Here is a 13,076-nt window from a genome sequence, read left to right as displayed (position 1 = left end):
GAACTTACTTTTTCTGTCCTCTGAATAACATTAGAAGGAAAATACTATCATATGGCATTCTGTGGATGAAGAAATGGAGGCCCAGAGTGGTTACCTAACTGGTTCAAGGACACTGCATTGGCTAGATTTCAAAACCTGCATTGAATATAGATGCCATGATCTTAACCTATATGTACTTCAAAAGAATTTAAACTTATAACCTGCATCTTTGCACAGAACACTACCTGGCCTATATAAATCTTAAACACATTTGCTATATCATTATTTCTCTGAGAGAACAGATTATTGGTCCTTATAAATCTGGCCCTACATAAACTTCTCCCATAGTAACTTTTTTTCCAGGTCCTTCTCCCCCAGTGGTGTTTGCTTAGAATATCTTGATTATGGGTTAGTTCTTAAGTTTCTAAAGTTGTGCATTTTGACATGTTAGGAAGAAGTTTATCTTCTAATTCTAACCTATTTTTGACTGCTGCATTTGCCTTTGGTTCCATCAGATAGAGGAGACAAGATAATTTAATGAAATTGACAAATTTTACTTAGGACCCAGATTTTTTAATGTAATTGTGTCTTCATTCAATCAGCACATGCTACCATTTCCCTAACACGTATCATGTACTAGGGACAGGTGAGTGAGACATAATACTCTCCTTCATGAGACTTACTATTTAAGTAAGGAAAATAAAATGTGAATAGTGTTACCACAGGATTAAGCATGAGAATGCTAATGGGATGAATGTAGTAAAATGACAGGGCATGTAACCTAGTTTATGATAGAGTAGGGCATGGGTAGGGAAGTCCTTCTGGAAGAAATAATTAAATGGAGACCTGAGGAAAGAGAGTAGCAAAGAAAAGAACAGAAGAAAAGAACAGTCAGAGAAAAGGAAAGGTTAAAGAACAGGTGAGAGAAGAAACATAGTAGGAACACAAAAATCAGTATCATTGGATTTCCCTTCACCCACAGCACAGCCTACAAATCATCACCATATAAGATAGTAATGTAGAATTGGTGTTAACAGAGTATAAATTCAAAGGAAATATGGAGCTTCCAGATAATGGAAAAGTAATGAAGGAGTGATTGGCTAGGAGTCTTAGAAGATCAAGATGACTGGAGTGGGCCCAAAGTGATCTTTTGATGATTTTTATTGTTTCTAGAAAAATTATGTGCAAAAATCATCCAGAGGACTGTGATGTCTACACTTGACATATAATCCATTCATTATCTGACAACCTCAACTGCATACACACACAGGAAAGAATACATTATGAAAGCTATACAAATGTAGTTAGTGTCAGTACAGCTGGGGAAAATGACTGAAGCTTTTGTGATTCTTCTAATCAGCACTGTTCCATGAAAGATTCAAAGAGTCCGAAGTCTGTCACCACAAGAATTCTATGTTCCAACCTGAGAACAATGTAGCCATCATTTTCTAATTATGCAAGACCATCGACAGATGCCAAACTTTCCTTAGTTCCTACAAAGTGCTATGTTATCATCCAGTCATGAGGCACATCTTTATGCTCATCTTTATGAGCTATCCAAGCATCTCAAATGAGGCAGGGTTAAGATGCAAGCAGCCATTATTATTCCTACTCCTGTTCCTCCTATTTATCTCTCTGTCTCCCTCTCACAAATATGTATCTGTAACCCAGCCCCTATATATAGTGTCTGAAGTAGTAACATGATTGAAAGTTTTTTCAAGTAAGTTAATTTTTCTTAGAAGCTACCAATGAAAGTCTTCCTCAACACTAAATATTAAAAATTCAACCAGCATGGTGGAGCATGCCTGTAATCCCAGCAGCTGGGGAGGCTGAGGCAGGAGGATGGTGAGTTTAAAGCCCGACTCGACAAAGCAAGGCACAAATCATCTCAGTGAGACCCTGTCTTTAAATAAAATAAAAATTTTAAAAGATAAAAAATTGAAGGAACTTTTTATTTACTAACTTAGTAATAGTCTTTCTATCTTAGTCTAATAGAAAATTGATGAGTTCAATGGATTTTCTAGATCACTGATGGAAACTTTTGATTTCAGTTAAGAATCATGATAACTGAGGGAAACTCCTATCTAACTAAACCCATAATCTAAACTTAATATCAGAAAAGAAGTTCCTGTTGTGAACTGAACAGGAAATAGAAGAAAATACTGTAATATTCTTTAAGTCTACATTAATGCACTAAAAACTTTGGAGATTTCAAGTTTGCTATATATATTTGCTGATATGCATTACAAACACACACACACACACACACACACAGTTTTCTCAGTGGCCCACTCATGAGCTTTTATTGCCTCTTACCATTTTTATATGGATTACCTTGTTAATGAAAAATATAATCAGTTAAAGAATCTATGTTAGAAACTTAAAAAGAGAACCAATGACATTAGAAATAATACATTAAATATAAATGTTTTAAAATGACACAAAATAAAAGTAACTAAAAAAAACACAAAAAAGCAGAGAAACAAAATGGTGAACTACAAAAGAACTAACTGAAAAACAAGGATATATCAGAGGACTCAAAGCACAAAAGCCATCTGAGAAAAAGCAAATAGCTAATTGGCAGAACTAAGTCCTTTATCAGTAAATGCTTTAATTTTAAATGCTTACAAGTCTAAAGTTAAAATGCAAAGATTTGAAGGATGATTAAAAAGTAGTGTATCAATATACTATCCACAAGAGACTCAGTTTAGATACACACACACACACACACACACACACACACACACACATACAGAAGTTGAAAGTAAAAAATTAGTAAAACAGATTCCAGCCAAATAGTAACCAAAAGTGCAACTGGGTGACTTTACTTTTGTGTGGAAAAAAGTGGACTAAGAAAAATTACAGGAGATAAAGGACATTATATAGAGATAACATTCACTGTCTTAAGAAGATAGAGAACGACTATAATCATATATGTACCCAATATAAGAAGCCCAAAATAAAGTAAACACTGACTGACTGAAAGGAGAAACTTATGTAACATTAGGAGATTTCAATAGTATACTTACAATAAAGGGTATGATAGCATTGCAGAAGATCGGTAAATACTTAGATGAACAGAACACTATTAATCAGACATAAGAGACATGTACAAAACTCTACCCAACAACATTCTTCACAGAATGATAAGTAAACACAAAATATTCTCAAGTACATGCAAAATATTCTCCAGAATATACTGTTGGGTTACAAAATGAATATCAATAATTTTTGAAGAACTGAAATCATGCAAATGTCTTTCCTATCACAATAGAACAAAACTAGAAATCAATAATGGAGTAAAAGGAAAGCTCACAAATATACACAACTCAGGGGCACTTGAACACTGAGCCATATCCCCAATCCTATTTTGTATTTTACTTAGAGACAGGGTCTCACCGAGTTGCCTATGCCTCACTTTTGATGAGGCTGCTTTGAACTCATAATCCTCTGTCTCAGCTTTCAAACCATTGGACTTACAGGCATGCACCACCTCACCAAGCTACAACATGATCTTAACCAATAGTTACAGAAGAAATCATAGCAGGCATTAGAAAATTCTTTGAGTCAAAAGAAAAAAAAAACACAACATATTTACAGCTATAAAATAGTCTGAAAACAGTGGAGGGAGAGAAAATTATAGCTTAAAATGCCTACATTGAAAAGGAAAGATGTCAAATCAAATATGTATCTCTACATTTCAGGGAATAAATAAATAATTAATTAAATAAATAAATAAGTAAATAAATATAACCTAGGAGAAGAAAGAAAATAATAAAGATTAGTGATAAAGAAGAGAGACTCAAGAAAACCAAAAGTTGGTTCTATTGATTAGATTAATAACATTCTTCACAGAATGAGAAGTAAACACAAAATATTCTGAAGTACATGTGAAATATTCTTCAGAACATATTTGTTGGTTTGTTGGTAAGAAGAGATTTGAACTACTAAAATAAAAAATGAAAGAGAAACATTACTATTGAATGTACAGAAACAAAAGAATTAGGGGAGAATAGCATGAACAACTGTATGCCAACAAACTGCTTAACAAAGACAAAAGGGATAAATTTCTAGAAACACAGACTGCCAAAACTGATTCAAGAAGAAATAAAAATCTGAGAAGAACTATTACAAGAAAGGGGATTATACCATTAACAGAATACCTCAACAAAGAAATGCCTAGGACCAGATCACTCGACTGGTATTCTAACAAACATTTAAAGAAGAATTATTAACATCCCTCAAAATAGTCCAAAAGAATTGTAGAAAACATTTCCTAATTCATTATACAATGCCAGCAATACCCTGATACCAAACCTAGACAGACTGTACAAGAAAAGAAAAACTACAGTTTATAACCCTTATAAAGAAAGGCAAACATCCTCAACAAAATTATAGCAGAATGAATTTATCAGTATGTCCAAAGAAGTCAGACCCAATCACATTAAATCCCCAATCAAAAAATCTGAAATGATTAGAAATCTGAAAATTTTTGAGCAAATGATGCTACAAATATTTTGGATTTCAAAACATTTCAGATATAACATTTTTGGAGTAGTGTTGGTCAACTAGTAAAGCATACACAAATATTGCAAAATTCAAACAGCACTGGAATCAGAAAAACTATCATTCTGAGGATTTTGATAAGGTATATTCAATCTATATATATCACAACCAAATGGGATTTTCTCCAGGAATGTGAGGGTGGTTTAACATGAAAATCAATCCAAGTTAATACACATCAACAGTTAAGAAAACATGACCATTACAAATGATGGATAAAAGCTTTTGAAAAACCTCAATACTCTTTCACAATAAAAATATCCAGTACACTAGGAACAGAAGGAAACTTAATCAGCACATTAAAAAGGAAAGCCACAGCTAATGTCATAATCAATGATAAAAAGTAAAAATTGTTTCCCTAAAATCAGAAACACATCAAGGATATCCTTGTTTTTAAGCTCTAGACAGATCAATTAGTCAAGAAAAAGAAAAGGAATCCATACTAGAAAGTAAGAAGTTAACTATCTCTCCTTGCAAATGACATAATCTTCAATGTACCACATCCTAAAAAATACACAAAAAGTCTTTTAAACCTAATAAACAAATACAGAAGTATGGGACAATATAAAATCAAAACACAAAACCATTTACATTACAAAACACAAGCAATGAAAAATTCCCAAACCAAATTAAGAAAACAGTTCCACCTACAATAACACCAAAACCAGTAAAATACTTAGGAATAAATTTAATCAATCAGGTACAAGACCTTTTCACTGAAAAAATGTAAAATGTTGCTTAAATAAATCACATTAATAAATGGAAAAAAAGCTCATGTTTACAGCCTGGAAAACTTAATATTATTAAGATAATTATAGTACGTAAAGTGATCTACAGATTCTACTTCAGTGCAATACTTTTCAAAGTCCCAATGATATTTTCTGTTATTTTTAAATTTTGAGGGATAGAAACTGTTACTCTAATATTCAAATGGAATTTCAATGGACAAGGAATAAATGTAACAACTTTGAAAAAGAGCAAATTCTGAGAACCCATACTTCCTGATTTCAAAGCTTACTATAAAGCTGTTGTAAACAACACACTGGAACTATTTGTATGGATAGACATACAGACACATAAAACTAATGGAATAGAACTGAGAACCCATAAGGAAACCCTTACAACTGATCAACAATTTTTGACAAATAGTTGACTTACATCAGTGATCAACTATTTTTGAAAAGGGTGTTAATATCATTCAATGGAAAAGGACAGTCTTTTCAACAAATGGCTGAAACAAATGGTTACAGAAAAATGGATATTCATATACAAAAGAATGAAGTTGGGCTGTGTATGGTAGTGCATGCCTGTAATACAAGCGACTGGGGAAGATGAAGCAGGAGGATTCCAAATTTAAAGGTAGCCTCAGCAGTTTACCAAAACCCTAAGCCACTCAGTGAGAGTTTGTCTCTAAGTAAAATTTAAAGAGGGCTGGGCTTGGGATGAGGCTCTGTGGTAAATCATCCCTGGGTTCAAATCCTAGTACCAAAAAACTAAAATAATGAAGTTGGGCCATAATTTTACACCACAAACAAAAATTAACTCAAAATGGATGATGGCCTTAAATGTAAGATCTAAATTTATAAGCACCTTAAAAAATAAAGGAGCAAATATTTATGATCCAGAGAAACTGGCAATAATTTGTTAAATATGACATCAAAGCCACAGGCAAAAAAAATTAACAAAAGATAAATTGGACTTTTTAAAAATTAATAACTTGTGCATCACAAAGGTAACTTCAAGAAAGTGAAAGAAAACCCACAGAGTAAGAGGAAATAATTACGAGCAACATAACTTATAATGGTATGATGTCCAGGATCCATAAAGAATTCTAGCAACTCAACAATCAAAAGACAACCCTACTTTTAAAATAGGCAAAGTACTTAAAGATACTTCTTTAAAACAGATATAAAAATGGCCAAAGTACACATGAAAAGCTGTCCAGCATCATTAAACTTTAGGTAAAGGTACATTAAAGTTACAATGAGTTACCACTTCACCCCTATTAGGATGAAATTAATAATAAAGGGACAATAGTAAGTATTAGTGAGGATGAAGAGACACAGAAATCCTTGTGCATTACTACTGGGAATGTAAAATAGTACATGTTCTTTAGAACTTGGTGACTCCACATGAAGTAAAACAGAATTGTATACCACTTCTGGGTGTATATGTTATACCCCAAAGAATTTAAAACAGGGACTTATATAGATATTTGTACACCAACATTCCATATAAGCATTAGGCACACAGCTAAAAGGCAGAAATGACCCAGTGTTCATCAATAGATGAATAGATAAAGAAAATGCATATGTTCATAATAGAGAATTATTCAGTCACAAAAGAAATGAAGTTTGGAATTATGCTAAACATGAACGTGCCATGAAAATATGCCAAATGAAATAAGCCAGTTATGTCAGAAAAATACATTATGAATCATCTTACATGAACTATCCAGAATAAGCAGTCATAGAAATAGAGAGTAGATTAAAGTTATCAGGGCTGGGGACAGCAGGAAAAAGGAATGTTAAAAAATGACTTCAATTTCTGTTTGGAATGATGAAAGATTATGGAATTAGTGGCAAAGTTTGTACAACTTTGTGAATCTCACTAATGCCACTGAACTGTACCCTGGGTAACTGTTAAAATATTGCCACCTAAACATCATATAGAAGTAAAGAAAAATACCCATATGAATTGTTCCAATTCCAATTCTAATAGATAATTATAACATAATAAGTATTCTTTCAAACCTAATTTGATAAAACCTCAGAAAAGAGCCACTGTTCACCCATAGTGACATATTCTGTGTGTGTAATCAACACTGCTTGGGAAGAAAACAGAGGAGACATCTTTTCTTACTTTTAAGAACCTTGTCAGTTTAAGAGGATTTGTAAGTATTCAATGTTCACATATTTCTGAGTTTTATTACCTTCACTGCTGTTTTCAGGACCTGAATGATGCTCAAGTATCAGTAAACAAATAAAAACAACCCAACACTTTTTTAATTGCCAAATATCTCAAGGAAATGAAGAAACATTCCCAGAACATCCTAGGAACAAGAATTTTATGTAGCAACTGGATGTGTTTCTTCACCATTAGTATGTAAGAATCAAACTTACATATAAAAATAGACCAAAATTGCAACAAACAAATTATATACCCAGTGGAATGGCAAACTTAAGAGTGCTGCTATATAAAATGACAGTAGAGATTACTAAATAATTGTTCAGCACTAATACAAATGAGCTATCAATTTTGACACAGTGAGTTCATGGTCTTACAAAGGAAACATAAAAGAAAATTATCCCATTTTCATAGTCATTTTCCACAAAAACAAAATATGATCCAACAAAATCATATTTAATACAATATGGAGATTCTGTTATTACAAATTATTAAATAGTGGAGGAATTTCCTAATAATATTTATAGCTTGCAAAGTATAATATTAACTCTTGTCAGATAGAAATAACAGCAGTTGGGCAAATTCCATTCTGAGTAACCTGTTGGAGACTTGAAGCTCAATGTCAGGTACCTCTCATGCATCAGGCTACTGAAGACTGGGAGGTTTGAATACTATATGACTGTTAGAGTGTAGATTTTTTTTCTACTTATTGAACAATTTTAAGTTTTTATTTCTTTACTTTTCTTGATCTCTTTTCCTTTTGTTTACTTGTTCCCTCAGAGTCTCTTTCTCCCTTTTTCCATGTTAACAACCAACTCTTTTAATTATACTCTCACTCTTTCTATTACATAGAACTTCTATATTTTCTTTTCTTACCCCAATAACAGCTACATCCTACATCCCTCTGCATCCTCTTGTCCTTTGTCCTCCATTAGAAACTGCAGACCTTATTGCAAATCTGTTTGTTACACTGAAGAAAATAATTGAACTCATTCTGTTTTATTATGATGATGTTGATAATGTCCTCATAGGGGCTATTTGGTCTAGGATTGCATGCTGTCTGAACTGGGCACTGTTAATATTGATCTCCTCCTTAAAGGAAAGATTTTGGAAACCTATAGGGTCACTATAAGCCTATAGGGGGAAATGTGCAATACCCCAGATCTGCACTGCTAGAGGGGAAGATGCATGAACAACATGAAAAATCAAGGGAAGAAAATGATCCAAACAAATCTAGATTCTATATTAATAGAACCAAATGACTGTATGGTAGAAGAAATGTCAGAAAGGGACTTCAGATTGTGTATGATTAAGATGATTCATGAAGCAAAAGGTGAGATAAGAGAGTAAATACAGACAATAAATGATAATACCAATAAGCAGTTGAAAGAGCAACTGTAGGAAGCAAAAGATCATTTCTACAAAGAGAGAGATTCTTAAAAAAAAATGGAAATCCTTGAAATGAAGGAAACACTAAACCAAATAAAAAGCTCAATGGAATATATCACCAAAAGACTAGACCACTTGGAAGACAGAACCTCAGACAATGAAGACAAAATATTTAATCTTGAAAATAAAGTTACCCCAACAGAGAATATGGTAAGAAATCATGAACTGAATCTCCAAGAACTATGGGACATCATGAAAAGAACAAATTTAAGAATTATCCGGATTGAGGAAGGCACAGAGTTACAAACCAAAGGTATGAACAACCTATTCAATAAAATAATATCAGAAAATTTCTCAAGCCTAAAGAATGAAATGGAAAATCAATTACAAGAGGCCTACAGAACACAAAATGCACAAAATCAAAACAGATCCATACCAAAGCACATTATAATGAAAATGCCTAGCATACAAAATAAAGATAGGATTTTGAAGCCTGTGAGAGAAAAGCATCAGATTACATATAGGGGGAAACCAATACCAATATCAGCAGATTTCTCAGCCCAGATTCTAAAAGCTAGAAGGGCCTGGAACAATATATTTTAAGCTCTGAAAGAAAATGGTTTCCCACCATGCATACTATATCCAAAAAAACTAACCTTCATATTTGAAGATGAAATAAAATCCTTCCATGATAAACAAAAGTTAAAAGAATTTACAAATAGAAAAGAATTTACAAATAGAATAAAATATTCTCAACAAAATATTCCTTGAGGAGGAAATAAAAAACAACAATGTAGGTCAGCAAAGGAAGGAACTACCTTAAAGAAAAATCCATTCAAAGGAGAAACAAGTCAAGTTAAAAACCAAAAAGAAGCCCAAATGAATGGAAATACAAATCATATCTCAATAATAACCCTGAACATTAATGGCCTAAACTCATCAATCAAAAGATGTATACTGGGAGAATGGATTAAAAAGAAAGACTCAACAATATGCTACCTTCAAGAGATTCATCTCATAGAAAAAGACATCCACAGACTAAAGGTGAAAGGTTGGGAAAAAACATACCACTCACATGGACTCAATAAAAAAGCAAGGGTTTCCATCCTTATTTCAGATAAAGTGGACATCAAGCCAAAGATAGTCAGATGGGATAAAGAAGGACACTTGATACTGCTTAAAGAAACCATAAATCAGGAAGACATAATGATCATAAGTATTTATGCCCCAAACAATGGTGCATCCATGTATATCAAATGAATCCTTCCCACTTTCATGAATCAAATAGACAGCAACACAATAATTATGGGTGATTTAACACACCACTGTCACCACTGCATAGATCTTCCCAACAAAAACAAAACAAAGAAACCATAGAACTCAATAACACAGTCAATAACCTAGATTTAATACACATATATAGAATATTCCATCCATCAATGAATGAATTCACTTTCTTCTCAGAAGCACATGAAACCTTCTCGAAAATAGACCATATGTTATGCCACAAATCAGCCTTAAGGAAATGCAAAAAAAGTAGGGATATGGCCTTGTGTTCTATCAGATCATAATGGAATAAAATTAGAAATTAATGACAAAATAAAAAACAGAATTTACTCCAACATCTGAAGACTAAATAATGTGCTATCAAATAAAACATGGATAACAGAAAACAACAGGGAGGAGATAAAAAATTTTAGAGGTCAATGAGAATGATGAAACAACATATCAAAATCTCCAGACACTATGAAAGCAGTAATAATAAGAAAATTCATTGCATGGAGCACATTAAAGAAAATAATAAAAACTCAACAAGTAAATGATCTAACATTCCAGCTCAAAACCCTAGAAAAAGAGAAAGAATAACATCAAAAGAAGTAGAAGACAGAAAATAATTAAAATCAGAGCTGAAATCAACTGAATTGAAACCAAAGAAACAATTCAAAAAATTGACAAAACAAAAAGTTGTATCTTTGAAAAAGTAAAAAATTTAGAGAAACACATAGCCACACTAACAAAGAGAAGAAGAGAGAAATCTCAAATTACTGGAATTCATGATGAAAAAGGAAATATCATGACAGACACCACTGAGATACATAACATAATGAGAAGCTACTTTGAAATTTATACTCTTTACAAAGTTGAAAATACCAGACTTTGACAATTTTCTTGAGACATATGTTCCTCCCAAACTGAACCAGGGGGACACACACAATTTAAACAGATCAATATCAAGCAATGAAATAGAAGAAGGCATCAAAAGCCTACCATCCAAGAAAATCCCAGGACCAGATGGATTGTCAGCCAAGTTCTACAAGATCTTCAAAGAAGAACTCATTCCAACACTTCCCCAAGTACAGGAAATAGAAAGGGAGGAAATCCTACCAAACTCATTCTATGAAGCTAACATCACACTCATACCCAAACTAGGCAAAGACATATCAAGGAAAGAAAATTTTAGACTAATATTCTTGATAAATGTAGATGAAAGCTCCTTAATGAAATACTGGCAAACCATATCCAAAAAATATTATGAAAATTGTGCACCACAATTATGTGGGGTTCATCTCTGGAATACAAGGGTGGATTAACATCCATAAATCAATAAACATAATCCATCATGTCAATAGACTTATGATAAAAATCATATGGTTATTTCAATTGATGCAGAAAAAGTGTTCAACAAAACACAACACCCCTTCATGCTAAAAACACTAGAAAAAATAGGTATAGTAGGAACAAACCTGAGCATTGTAAAGTCTATTTATGCTAAGCCCATGGCCAACATCTTTCTTAATGGAGAAAAATTGAAAGCATTCCCTTTAAAAATGGGAACAAGGACAAATAAACATGTAGTCCATGTTCCACGAGAAATAGAAATAGAACATCTCTGTGTCCCTTCACTTCACACTACATTATTTGGTGGGACTTGATCTATGGCAGCAGAGACACAGTAGAAGGAAAAAGAGCAAGAAAGCTCACTTTGTGCTCAGCATTGCCTGAATAATCTATTGCAAGGAGAATATTTTATCCTCCATTGCACATCAGCTGGATGAAGAAGAAAGAATGAGAATGGCAGAAGGAGGAGTTACTAGTGAAGACTATCACACATTTTTACAGCAGCCTTCTGGAAACATGGATGACAGTGGCTTTTTTTCTATTCAGGTTATAAGCAATGCCTTGAAAGTTTGGGGTTTAGAACTAATCCTGTTCAACAGTCCAGAGTATCAGAGGCTGAGGATTGATCCTATAAATGAAAAATCATTTATATATGCAATTACAAAGAACACTGGTTTACAGTTAGAAAATTAGGAAAACAGTGGTTAAACTTAAATTCTCTCTTGACGGGTCCAGAATTAATATCAGATACATACCTTGCACTTTTCTTGGCTCAATTACAACAGGAAGGTTATTCTATATTTGTTGTTAAGGGTGATCTATCAGATTGTGAAGCTGACCAGCTAATGCAGATGATAAGGGTCGAACAGATGCATCGACCAAAACTTATTGGAGAAGAATTAGCACAACTAAAAGAGCAAAGAGTCCTTAGAACAGACCTGGAACAAGTTTTAGAAGCAAATGATGGATAAGGAATGTTAGATGAAGATGAGAAGGATTAGCAGTGGGCTCTGGCACTAAGTCGCCAGGAAATTGACCTGGAGGATGAAGAAGCAGATCTTTGCAGGGCTATTCAACTCAGTATGCAAGGTAGTTCCAGAAATATATCTCAAGATATTCCCCAAACATCAGGTACAAATCTTACTTCAGAAGAGCTGCGGAAAAGAAAAGAAGCCTACTTTGAAAAGTAAAGTAGTTGGTACAATTTAAAAGTTGCTTATTTAATATTTGCTTTGGCTATTTTTTCTGCTTGTAAATGTCTGTTTACTACCTGAACTTTATGAATGTTTAAATGTACTTAATATTTTTTACAGCAAATAAAGTATAAAATGAATGTAGTTTTAGGGAAAAACTTTGCCCTAATACTGGGTAAATTTAAATGAAATACAGTGAAATAAACCTTGAAAAAAATGGGAACAAGGCAGGGATGTCCTCTTTTACCATTTCTATTCAACATTGACCTTGAAATACTAGCCAGAGCAATTAGACAGACTAAATAAATTAAATGGAAATAAATAAGAAAAGAGGAACTTAAGCTGTCACTATTTGCTGATGACATGATTCTATATTTAGAGGATCCTAAAACTCCTGCAGTAAACTTCTAGACCTCATCAATGAAT

General features: G+C 33.1%; 1 pseudogene across 1 annotated transcript; it reads left to right on the top strand.

The window, feature by feature from the left end:
* The first annotated feature begins 11,846 nt into the window (after positions 1 to 11,846).
* On the top strand, positions 11,847 to 12,653 carry LOC306652100 (ataxin-3-like; annotated as a pseudogene). The gene has a single exon. The product of its transcript is annotated as an ataxin-3-like (transcript).
* Positions 12,654 to 13,076: the final 423 nt, after the last annotated feature.

The sequence above is a fragment of the Sciurus vulgaris genome (assembly GCF_902686455.1).
Source record: "Sciurus vulgaris genome assembly, contig: HiC_scaffold_629_arrow_ctg1, whole genome shotgun sequence".
NCBI lineage: Eukaryota > Metazoa > Chordata > Mammalia > Rodentia > Sciuridae > Sciurus > Sciurus vulgaris.
Note: the sequence above shows the minus strand (reverse complement) of the source record. Positions and strands in the feature narration are given on the sequence as shown.